The sequence below is a fragment of the Nicotiana attenuata genome, unplaced genomic scaffold (genome assembly GCF_001879085.1).
Source record: "Nicotiana attenuata strain UT unplaced genomic scaffold, NIATTr2, whole genome shotgun sequence".
NCBI classification, from domain to species: Eukaryota; Viridiplantae; Streptophyta; class Magnoliopsida; order Solanales; family Solanaceae; genus Nicotiana; species Nicotiana attenuata.
The window spans coordinates 530-11,354 of NW_017670470.1; positions in this window are offsets into that span (position 1 = coordinate 530).

Genomic DNA, 10,825 nt, shown 5'->3' on the forward strand with positions numbered 1-10,825 from the left:
TCGCATGTTATTAGACATTAAGGTTGAATTAGGCTACTCGGATCTAGCTATTAGCTTTTGATGTATCCTTTAATTTCCAGTTTGATTCATTGGGTTGTAATAATTTTATATGAAACTCGGGGAGTATAGTAAAAGGGTGTGGGAGGGGTCTTTACTTTTCTTGTATCCAAGGGGTAGAAATTATGAATTAGGATTTTATTCAAACTAGAAATCCTGCCTATAGGGTCTTTAATACTGATTCAATCACATAGAGACCATGCCTATAGGATTTAACGCTTAACTTTACCGCAAAAATCACCTAGAAAGCGTGTCTATAGGATTTAACATTCATGTTCTGTAATGACACATATAGAGATCATGTCTATAGGCTCTTGCATTTCTGCATATATCAATGTCATTAGGCAAACCGTTTATAGGATTAATAACAAAGTTGCATATAGACATCATGTGTATAAGACTCTTATTGATATCAGGAAAGGGTGTTAAAATCAGTGAACATATAGAAAGCATGCCTATAGGAAATCTCGTCTTTAATAGCATCATTCGTTCTTAAACAGTATCGATTGCTGGAACTAGTGTCTTTATTAAAACTGGTCATTTTCTACTTCTGAAGCCCGCTAAAATTGGTAAACCTTTTCCTATAGCCAATCTGCACTCCCCCGAAACTCGTAAACCTTTTAATCAGTCTACGTCTTTTCTGAAATAACTGGTAACTCTTTTCTAAAAATCGGTTTGCATCTTTTCTTTTTGTTTAAACTGATAATTCTTTTTCTAAAATCAACTTGCATCTTTTCTGAAACTACTGATACCTCTTTGCATCTTTTTCCTAAAATTAATAGATCCTACGCCTAGGTTTTTTTTATTCCAACTCATAAACAAGGGTTGGCTAATTAATGAATTGGGTCAGTCCCTGACAACTGTATCTGAGTTGCCTAATGCAGACTCTCTGTTTAAATACATGTGTTGAACCAGTCCGCTCGCTGCTTAATTTAATCTAAGACCAAATCAGTATTTGTCAAGGCATGCTAAACTAAATGATTGTTTGACTTCTGGGTTAATTTGAGCCTTGTATGCTTGCTTGTCCTCCCCTTTTACTTGATACTTGTTTTGAATGTCGAGCTAGAATTTTATCCTTTAAACTCTACAAAGGCCCCCATCCATTTCTTCCCCTTTAGGATTAGAAGTCCTAATACCCCGGGACTAATAGGATTGGGACGGGTAGTAGCATGCGATAAGTAAACGATACCGTTCCGCGCTTTAATACCTTAACTGGGTGGGAAGGGTAGACATGGAGATGATGATTACACGTTAACACTCCCCGTACAATTGAGTACCAGTGTTGTGCGAATGATCCATGTAATGTATAAACCTAGGACCCCTTTCTCCTTCTTTATTAGTTTAATTAATTTTCTGAATCTTTAAAGCTATTGAATTTTCAATTCCTGCTTCTCGCATGATCTTTTCGGATTATTTGCACTAAGTTCTTGACCTTTTTCTCCACTTGCACGTTTTTTACAAAATTGCTCCTTTAAAATTCAGCACTTCTTTTAACCTTTTGTGCTTCTTGTACTTGTTTATTTTTTACATCTAAAGTCATAATTGTAGCATGGCCGGGAACCACACTAGTGGATCTTGAGGGGTGCCCAACACCTTTTCCTCGAGATAATTTCAAGCCCTTACCCAAAACTCTGGTCTGCATCTTTAATTCTTCTAAAAGTGTCCTAATGCACTATAATCATTAGGTGTCGACTCTCCAAACTCTCAAAAAACCCAATTCCCAAAGTGGGAAAAGAGTTGTCTTCCCAAATGTCGTGAACCCGATTCCGCGAGGAAAAAGGGGGCATCGACAGCATGGCGACTCCGCTGGGGACTTTAGGCTTTTACCATTGCATGCTATATGTGGCTTTATTGCTTTCTTTTATTGCCTTTGTTTAATGTCTTTATTTGAAACTAACTTGTTTCTTTTGTTTCTTTTTCTTTAATTACTTTCATTTATTGCTTTTCCATCAATACTGTTGTAATTTCTGAGCAATCATTGTAAACTTTATTGTATGAATGTGAAAATACATGTCAATTTGTTTCATCCTTGTAAACTGCATCCTCAACATCATATTCCACTCGTGCCAAACAAATACTATAGCAACGCTTATAATGATTAGTTGCGCACTTCCAATACTACCACCCCCTAAATTTGGCAAAGGCATATTTGCGGTAAAACCAGTCGATCAACGGTGTAGTCGACGGTTCCGTGCCTTTCCCTCTTGAGTTGTCCTCTCAAGGGTACCAGTCTAGCACTTCAAGATAGACACCTTACTCCGTTAAACTGTACATGCATCGTGGTCAAACCTAGCCGAGTCAGTTATGTTGTCCACATAATGACTCATTAAGATCGCCTTGTCCAAAGTCCACCGGGTTTCCTTGAAACCCAAACGGACACCTCCACGTTCTGTGCATTTATTTGGAGAACTTAAGTGCTTTGCTATGCTAATTATTGATTTAAATAGTCGAGTCTGGTGGGGGTAAGGGCCTAGCACTTTGTTTTGCAGAAAATGAGGCACGAGATCCCCAGATTTGGCATGGTAACCAACATTCATCCAAGGCTACTGAATTGGTGGAACGAACTCCATTCTAGTGATCAAACACTCGTCCGCAAGTACCTAGGGAATCTGCCTTCTCTCCTAGAGATTCAACCTAACAACAGAATCATAGAGGCTGCAACATTGTTCTGGGATAGTGACAAATCTGTGTTCTGCTTTGGTGATCTAGAGATGACTCCTTTACTTGAAGAGATAGGGGGTCTAGCTGGAATTCCTTGGGAGACTCCGCTCTGCTTATGCCAGAAAATCGCAAAGGAAGGGGTTTCCTTAAAATGATGGGGTTGAAGAAAAACCCAGACTTAACCTGTTTGAAAGACTCCTACATCCCGTTTGACTATCTATACGAAAGGTATGGCCATAGTAAGTCATACCGCACCTATTCAGATGAATTTGCTATCACCTCATTGTGGCATGTCCATAGAAAGGTCTTTGTTTTCATGTTTTGCTTTTTGGGGATGGTCGTGTTCCCTATGAAGAAGGCTAGGATCCACACCAGACTAGCCATGGTAACCAAAACTTTGATGGAAGGAATTGGTGGGCAAACTTTCAGCATAGTGCCCATGATTGTCGCCGAGATATACCGCGCCTTGAACAAGTGTCAACAACAAGGCAATCATTTTGAGGGTTGCAACTTATTGCTTCAGCGTTGGCTCATGGAGCACCTTTAGAAAGGTGAAAACCGATAGGAGATCCTACGCAGAGATTGGGATGATCATATCGCCTTCCACCAGCCTAGGCGTATGAATTATATGCCAAAGATGTTCGCTCAGCTAGAGGACGCCAGAGGGTGGGTAGAATTGTTCGAAAATCTAAAAGAAGACCGGGTACAATAGATGTTTGAGTGGTTCCCTACGGATGAATTCATTGTCTGATCCCGAGATGCACCATTTCTCATACTGAGTGGTTTGAGAGGGACTTATCCTTACGTTCCTCTCCGAGCCATGAGGCAAGCTGGAAGAAGACAAATCATACCAAGGGTTGATAAAACAAGCCACCTCAGGGCTGATTTCCTAGACGATGATAGCCCTCACAGGTGCCAAGCTCAGCATTTGTGGCATTGCAAACTCGTTTTGGGGAAGGAATCCATCGAGCCAGACAGGTACCACGCCGGTTGCGTGCTGCATTATTCGGGTTGGTTAGAAGATGATGGCATGGGTCAACCGAGATTCGTTCGAGGTCACAGAATTGTTGACGAGCATGATGAAGCACAGGTTAAGTATAATCAACTGCGCAAGAGAATTCGAGAGTGTGAAAGTGAGCATCGGGAAATACAAGAAGCCCATCAGAAATTGATCGAGGAGTGGAAAGAAATGGCTGTCAATGCCAACAACCGACTAGGATATTTAGAGCGGGGTCTAGTAGAGCTGGAAGGAAAGTTCATCAAGAGGATCGAAGACTGCCAAAACGCCGAAGGAAATGCGGGCGGGCATCTGGCCCGCGCCTACTTACTGCTAGGACTACGCGAGTTTGTGGAGGTGTTCGAGGGAGACAAGACTGCCAAATCTGGGGAAGGTCCTTCTGGGACCAAGTAGTTAGGAGTCCTTTATTTTGCTTTAATGATGTAATAAGGCCAATGGCCACTAGTGACATTTACTTTCTATTATTTAGAGTCGTTTTGGATTCATCTTATTTTTATCAATAAAATGAGGAATTTAGCATTATAAGTTCTCCAAAACTATTTGTCGCTAGGCCTACCTCGGGCACAACGAGGCACCAAAATTAGGGCGCGATTTATATTCTCACCCAATGTGTTTAAATACTGTAATACTTTTTCCTCAGGACCCGCACTAACTTGTTACCTTTTTGTTTTTTTCTTTTATTTTTATTCCCCTCCCCAAAGGTTAGTTCGTGCATTCTGGCACCATCAGCATACTCCACAAGATCCAAGGGCCCTCCACCTCCTCCTCCTCCGAGTCCTGTCCGGAACAAAAACACAGGCAAAATGGGAGATACAAGCGCCAGAAAGGAGATTGAGATTCCTCAGGGTGCCCCGGTTGCTAAGGAAACTACTGCACAACTGGAACAAAAGCTGTTGAAATTTCGAGAAGAACTGGATCAGGTTCGGAATTTGGCAAACCTGTCATTTTCCCTCACCGCTCCTGATGTCAACACCCAAAATCCTGCACCTCCACAAAACACCCCGCAACCACAGATACAACCCACTCATACCTGTAACACATGCCACACTCCAAATAACACCCCACTACTCATTCCCGAGCCACTGAACACCACAAATGACCATCTCCACAACACTCCTATTTACGTGGATATTGTACCCCACTACGCCCAACCCATCTCAAATGCACCTGAGTCTGATGACAAGGACTCCCTCATCAGGAACTTAGCGGCAGAGCTCAAGAAATTAACCAGCCGAGTTCAGGGCGTAGAAGGTAACAAAGGCATTGAAGGATTGAATTACGAGGACTTGTGCATTTAACCAGATGTTGAACTCCCGGAGGGGTACAAACCTCCCAAGTTCGAAATGTTTGATGGAACAGGAGATCCCAGAGTCCACCTGAGGACCTATTGCGATAAGCTAGTGGGGGTCGGAAGAGATGAGAAGATCCGTATGAAGCTCTTCATGAGGAGCTTAAAGGGAGATGCACTATCCTGGTACATCAGTCAAGACCCCAATGAAATGGACGAGTTGGGTAGGTATGGCATCGGACTTCATGGATAGATTCCGGTTTAATACAGAGAATGCACCAGATGTATTCTACATACAGATTTTGAAGAAGAAACCCACTGAAACATTCCGCGAGTATGCTACTCGTTGGAGGTTAGAAGCTGCAAAGGTCAGGCCGGCCCTAGAAGAAGAACAAATGAATAGATTCTTCGTCCGGGCTCAGGATCCCCAATATTACGAGAGGTTGATGTTGATCGAGGGTCAAAAGTTCTCTGATATCATCAAACTCGGAGAAAGAATCGAAGAGGGCATCAAGAATGGTATGGTTACAAATCTTGAAGCATTGCAAGCCACCAATAAGGCTTTACAAACTGGTGGCGCGTCCAAGAAGAAAGATGTAAGTGTCGTGATGGTCGCACAGGGAGCCAAATCACCACCAAAATACCACACTTACCCATCACCTCCACTTACATATCAGCCCATTCCGAATTACCAAGCACCCGCACCCTCCTATCCACCTCCCGTTTACCAATCCTCTCCACCTCTCACATATCAACCTACCTCACCCAGATACTCTCAACCAGCACCTATTTACCAAGCTTATAACGCTCAACCCTCTCACTACCAATCACCACCTACCCGTCAAAATTTCCCAAGACCCAGACTAAATTTTGACCGCAAACCTCCCAGACAATACACAGCCATCGCTGAACCGATTGACCAGCTATATGAAAGACTTAAAGTTGTTGATTACGTCACTCCTATCCCACCCAAAGCTCCAGAAAATTTCTCCCAGTGGGTCAACCCCAACAAGACCTGTGCGTATCACTCTGACATGAAGGGACACACCCTTGACGAGTGCCGTTCATTGAAAGATAAGATTCAGACCCTGATCGACAATAAGGTCATTGTAGCATAGGAGCCCGCTCCTAATGTTCGTAACAACCCCCTGCCTGACCACAAAGGTGGAGACATTCATATGATCGAGATCGAGGATGATTGGGACCCCAAAGGGTCAATAGGTTTGATTGCGGAAGGGGATGAACCAAAGAAACCAGTGGTTACCCTTAACCCAATTGTTGTGCAGAATCAGCCCTCCATGGACGACGAAGTAAATATGTCTATACCACTTGAATTTGAAGCGCCTCCCTCTGCAAAGGCGCCCGGACCAATCGAGGTTGAATTTGGAGTTCCAAAGGCACCTACACCCTTTGAAGTTGCTGTGTTACCACCAAGGGTGCCTATTCCGGTGGCCATGACTGACATAACACCATTCCACTCAAATGCCATACCATGGGATTACACTGCCGAAGCTAGGAGAAAAGGAAAAACAAAGACAGGAGAAACGATTGCCGCATAAGGAATGACTAGAACAGGGAGGGTCTACACCCCAAAGCACCCAGCCGAATCCGGTAAGCAAGCCCCGGGACGTCCCATTGAGACAGGACCCGACGATCTTTGGAGGCAAATACAGGCTAAGGAGTACTCAGTCGCTGAACAGTTGAACAAAACACCAGCACAGATATCTATCCTGGCTCTTCTGCAGAGTTCAGACGCTCACAGAAATGCCTTAATGAAGATACTAAGCGAAGCCTATGTGCCCAGCAATATAACCGGGGGTGAAATGGCGAATATGGTGGGGCAAGTGTTAGAGAGCCATAAAATAACCTTCCACGAAGATGAGTTGCCGCCAGAAGGTTTGAGCCACAACAAAGCACTGCACATCACCGTGCAATGTGAAGATTATTTCATCACTAGAGTCCTGATTGATGGAGGATCAAGCCTCAACATCCGTCCGCTGATAACTCTCAGAACCTTGGGAAAAAGCATGCATGAGATCAAAGATGGGGCTATCAATGTCAAAGCCTTCGATGGATCCCAGAAATCTACTATTGGAGAAATCAGCATGTGCTTGCAAATGGGGCCAACATGGTTCGACGTCGACTTCCAAGTGATAGACGCCCCGGCATCCTACAACTTGCTGTTGGGACGCCCCTGGATCCACGCTGCCGGAGTCGTAGCATCAACCCTGCATCAGGCGATATGGAACCACCAAGAGGTGATCATTCATGGTGATGGTAGTAACCCCATATATAGTCGCCAAACTATCCCAATGATCGGGGGCAGAAGGAAAATAGGCGGAGAGACATACCACCACATCGAAAGGGTCAACGTTGTAGACAAAGACAAGTGGTGGGACAACAAGATCGAAAGTATCCTGAATTGGTGCGGGTACGAGCCTGGAAAGGGACTTGGTAAAAATCTTCAGGGGATCACTAAGCCCATCAAACTGAAGAAGCATGGCACTACCTTTGGCTTAGGGAATGGTTACACTTAGGAAGAATACCAGAACTGGTCGCCACCATGGCGCGGCCCCTACTATCCATTGGAGTTTCCGATACCCAGCCTGGAACAGACCTTCCAACCGGCAGATACTATATATGGGTCAGAAGAAGAAGAAGCGTTGGCGGCCATGAAGAATTTGTTCCTGGAGGATGATGATATGGACTACTGTGTTCTTTTCGAGGAGGAAGGGGAGGAAGGCCCTTCCGTACAAGCCGTAAGCAGGGGAGACCGCCTCGGCAACTGGTCAATTAGGACCGTCAGAGCCCGGAGGGTTTCGGGGTAGCAAGGCTAAACAAAAGCAGCATGCATCGCATTTTTTTTTAGTTCATTTTACTAGTTGATTTTCTTTCCGCATTGTCTTTAATTTCGAAAAGAGCTCCGATGTTTCAAGCAGCTTTGACTTTAATCAAAGCATTTCAGTTTATCATATATATCTCGCTTATTATTTTCTCTATCATTTACTCTATTTTATACAGCATTACTATTACTTATCTTGACGATGAACCAACGACTGGGACTTGCAACGAAACAACGCAACAAAAGGACATAGACTCAGAAGAAGATGAAATACCTGAAGAGGTCGTCAGAGAGGTTGAGAATTTTGAGAATAGACCTAAGTCCAACCTGGAAGAAACTGAGGTCATTAATTTGGGAGATACAGAGAACGTCAAAGAAACTCGCATCAGTGTTCACTTGTCGCCATCAGAAAGGGAAAAGTATACAGAATTTTTAGAAGAATATGAGGACATATTCGCTTGGTCGTATGATGATATGACTGGTCTCAGCACGGCCATTGTAGCTCACAAACTGCCAACAGATCCAGCTTGTCCGCCGGTAAAGCAGAAGCTCAGGAAATTCAAGCCTGACATGAGTTTGAAAATCAAAGAAGAGGTTACTAAGCAAGTCAAAGCTAAGGTTCTCAAGGTAGTAGAGTATCCAACATGGTTAGCCAATATCGTGTCGGTACCAAAGAAGGACGGGAAGGTTAGAATCTGTGTCGACTACCGGGATCTTAACCGGGCCAGTCCCAAAGATGACTTCCCCTTGGCAAACATACACATTCTCATCGACAACTGCGCCAAGCATGAGTTGCAATCTTTTGTTGATTGTTTCGCCGGATACCATCAGATATGGATGGACGAGGAAGATACAGAGAAAACGGCTTTCATCACACCGTGGGGAATGTATTGTTACAAAATGATGCCATTTGGGTTGAAGAATGCTGGCGCCACCTATATGAGAGCCATGACTACTATCTTTCATGACATGATACACAAGGAGATCGAGGTATATGTGGACGACGTCATCATCAAATCCAAGAAAGCCACTGATCATATGGAAGAGTTGAGAAAGTTCTTCAACAGGCTGAGAAGGTATAATCTGAAACTGAATCCCGTCAAATGTGCGTTCGGGGTTCCTGCCGGAAAACTATTGGGTTTCATCGTGAGCCGTCGAGGGATAGAATTGGACCCGTCAAAGGTCAAAGCCATTTTGAACTACGCCTGACATGATTCCCATTTAAGAGGGGATACGTAGGCAACCCTATGGGTTCGGTCACAATTTAATAAAAATTTCATGTCCCCCTATTATTGGAACTGGGGCAGAATTTTGAGGAGGACCCTCAAAATTCCGAAGTTGATTTTTCATCCGTTCAGCGCAGTCGTCAGAAGTGCCAGCCCAGTAAACTGGGGCAAAATTTTGAGGAGGACCCTCAAAATTCCGGAACAAGAAAGGTTGCAATGCTTTGAACCACGTCGCAGTCGTTGGTTCATTTAAACAAAACCTTTTTCTACTTACGTCATATTTGTTAAATCATGCATAACTATGACAGCTACTGTTTAGCTACGCTACCCCAACGTCAAGCAGGACGAGCAAAGGCCACGGGAAGACGAACTAACCTTCCCCCTTTTACAAAACTCACGATTTTTTTTTAAATGCAGGCACTTAATTCGCAATGTCATTAGATATATTTACGCACTCATACTTTCTCAAGAATGCAACTTCTCAGAATCATCACCTATTTACAATTGATATCCGTACACAACATCCCCAGCAGCCATAATGATGCAATCAGCTACCAGCTATCATCTACCAGCTAAGAGATTTCATTACTATTCGCCCTTTTAATTCTTGCATTGCATAAGGCTACTTTTCTGCCTTCCGAGATTAAGCGTTGTCTCCATCTGCATTTCCTGCATTGCATAAGGCTACCTTTCTGCCTTCCGAGACTAAGCGTTGTCTCCATCAGCATTTCCTGCATTGCATAAGGCTACCTTTCTGCCTTCCGAGACTAAGCGTTGTCTCCATCTGCATTTCCTGCATTGCATAAGGCTACCTTTCTGCCTTCCGAGACTAAGCGTTGTCTCCATCTGCATTTCCTGCATTTCATATGGCTACCTTTCTGCCTTCCGAGACTAAGTGTTGTCTCCATTTGCATTTCCTGCATTGCATAAGGCTACCTTTCTGCCTTCTGAGACCAAGCGTTGTCTCCATCCTGCATTATCTGCATAGGGCCATCTTTCTGCCTTCCGAGCTCTACCTCCACTTGCATGGCTGAAATATCGCCACCTTATCTTTCTTGCATGGCTGAAATATTGCCACTTTTACTTACGTCCTACAATCGGCTAAAATATCGCCATTTACATTTTTTGTATCGGCTGAAATATCGCATTTACATTTTTGTATCGGCTGAAATATCGCCATTTACATTTTTTGTATCGGTTGAAATATCGCCAAACGTTATTTAAATCCTGCAATCGGCTGAAATATCACCATTTACATTTTTGTATCGGCTGAAATATCGCCATTTATATTTTTTGTATCGGCTGAAATATCGCCAAACGTTATTTAAATTCTCTATCGGATGAAATATCACCATTTACACTTTTGCATCGGCTGAAATATCGCCAAACTATTATTTAAATTCTCCATCGGCTGGAACATCGCCTGTTTATTTAAATTTTTGTCGGCTGAAATATCGCCATTTACGCTTTTGCATCGGCTGAAATACCGCCACATCTTGCATCTCATGGGCTGAAATATCGCCAAACTATCCAAAGGCGTCATCATTCGGAGGCATCATCCTCATAGCCCGAGAATACCATGCCATGGCCCGATGACCCCACTTTATATCCCGCACATCATTATTCAAAGGCATCATGGTTCGGAGGCACCATCATCATAGCCCGCGAACATCATTTCATAGCCTGTGAATCCTTTAATTCTGCGCTTCATGGCCCAGGACATCATGGTTCGA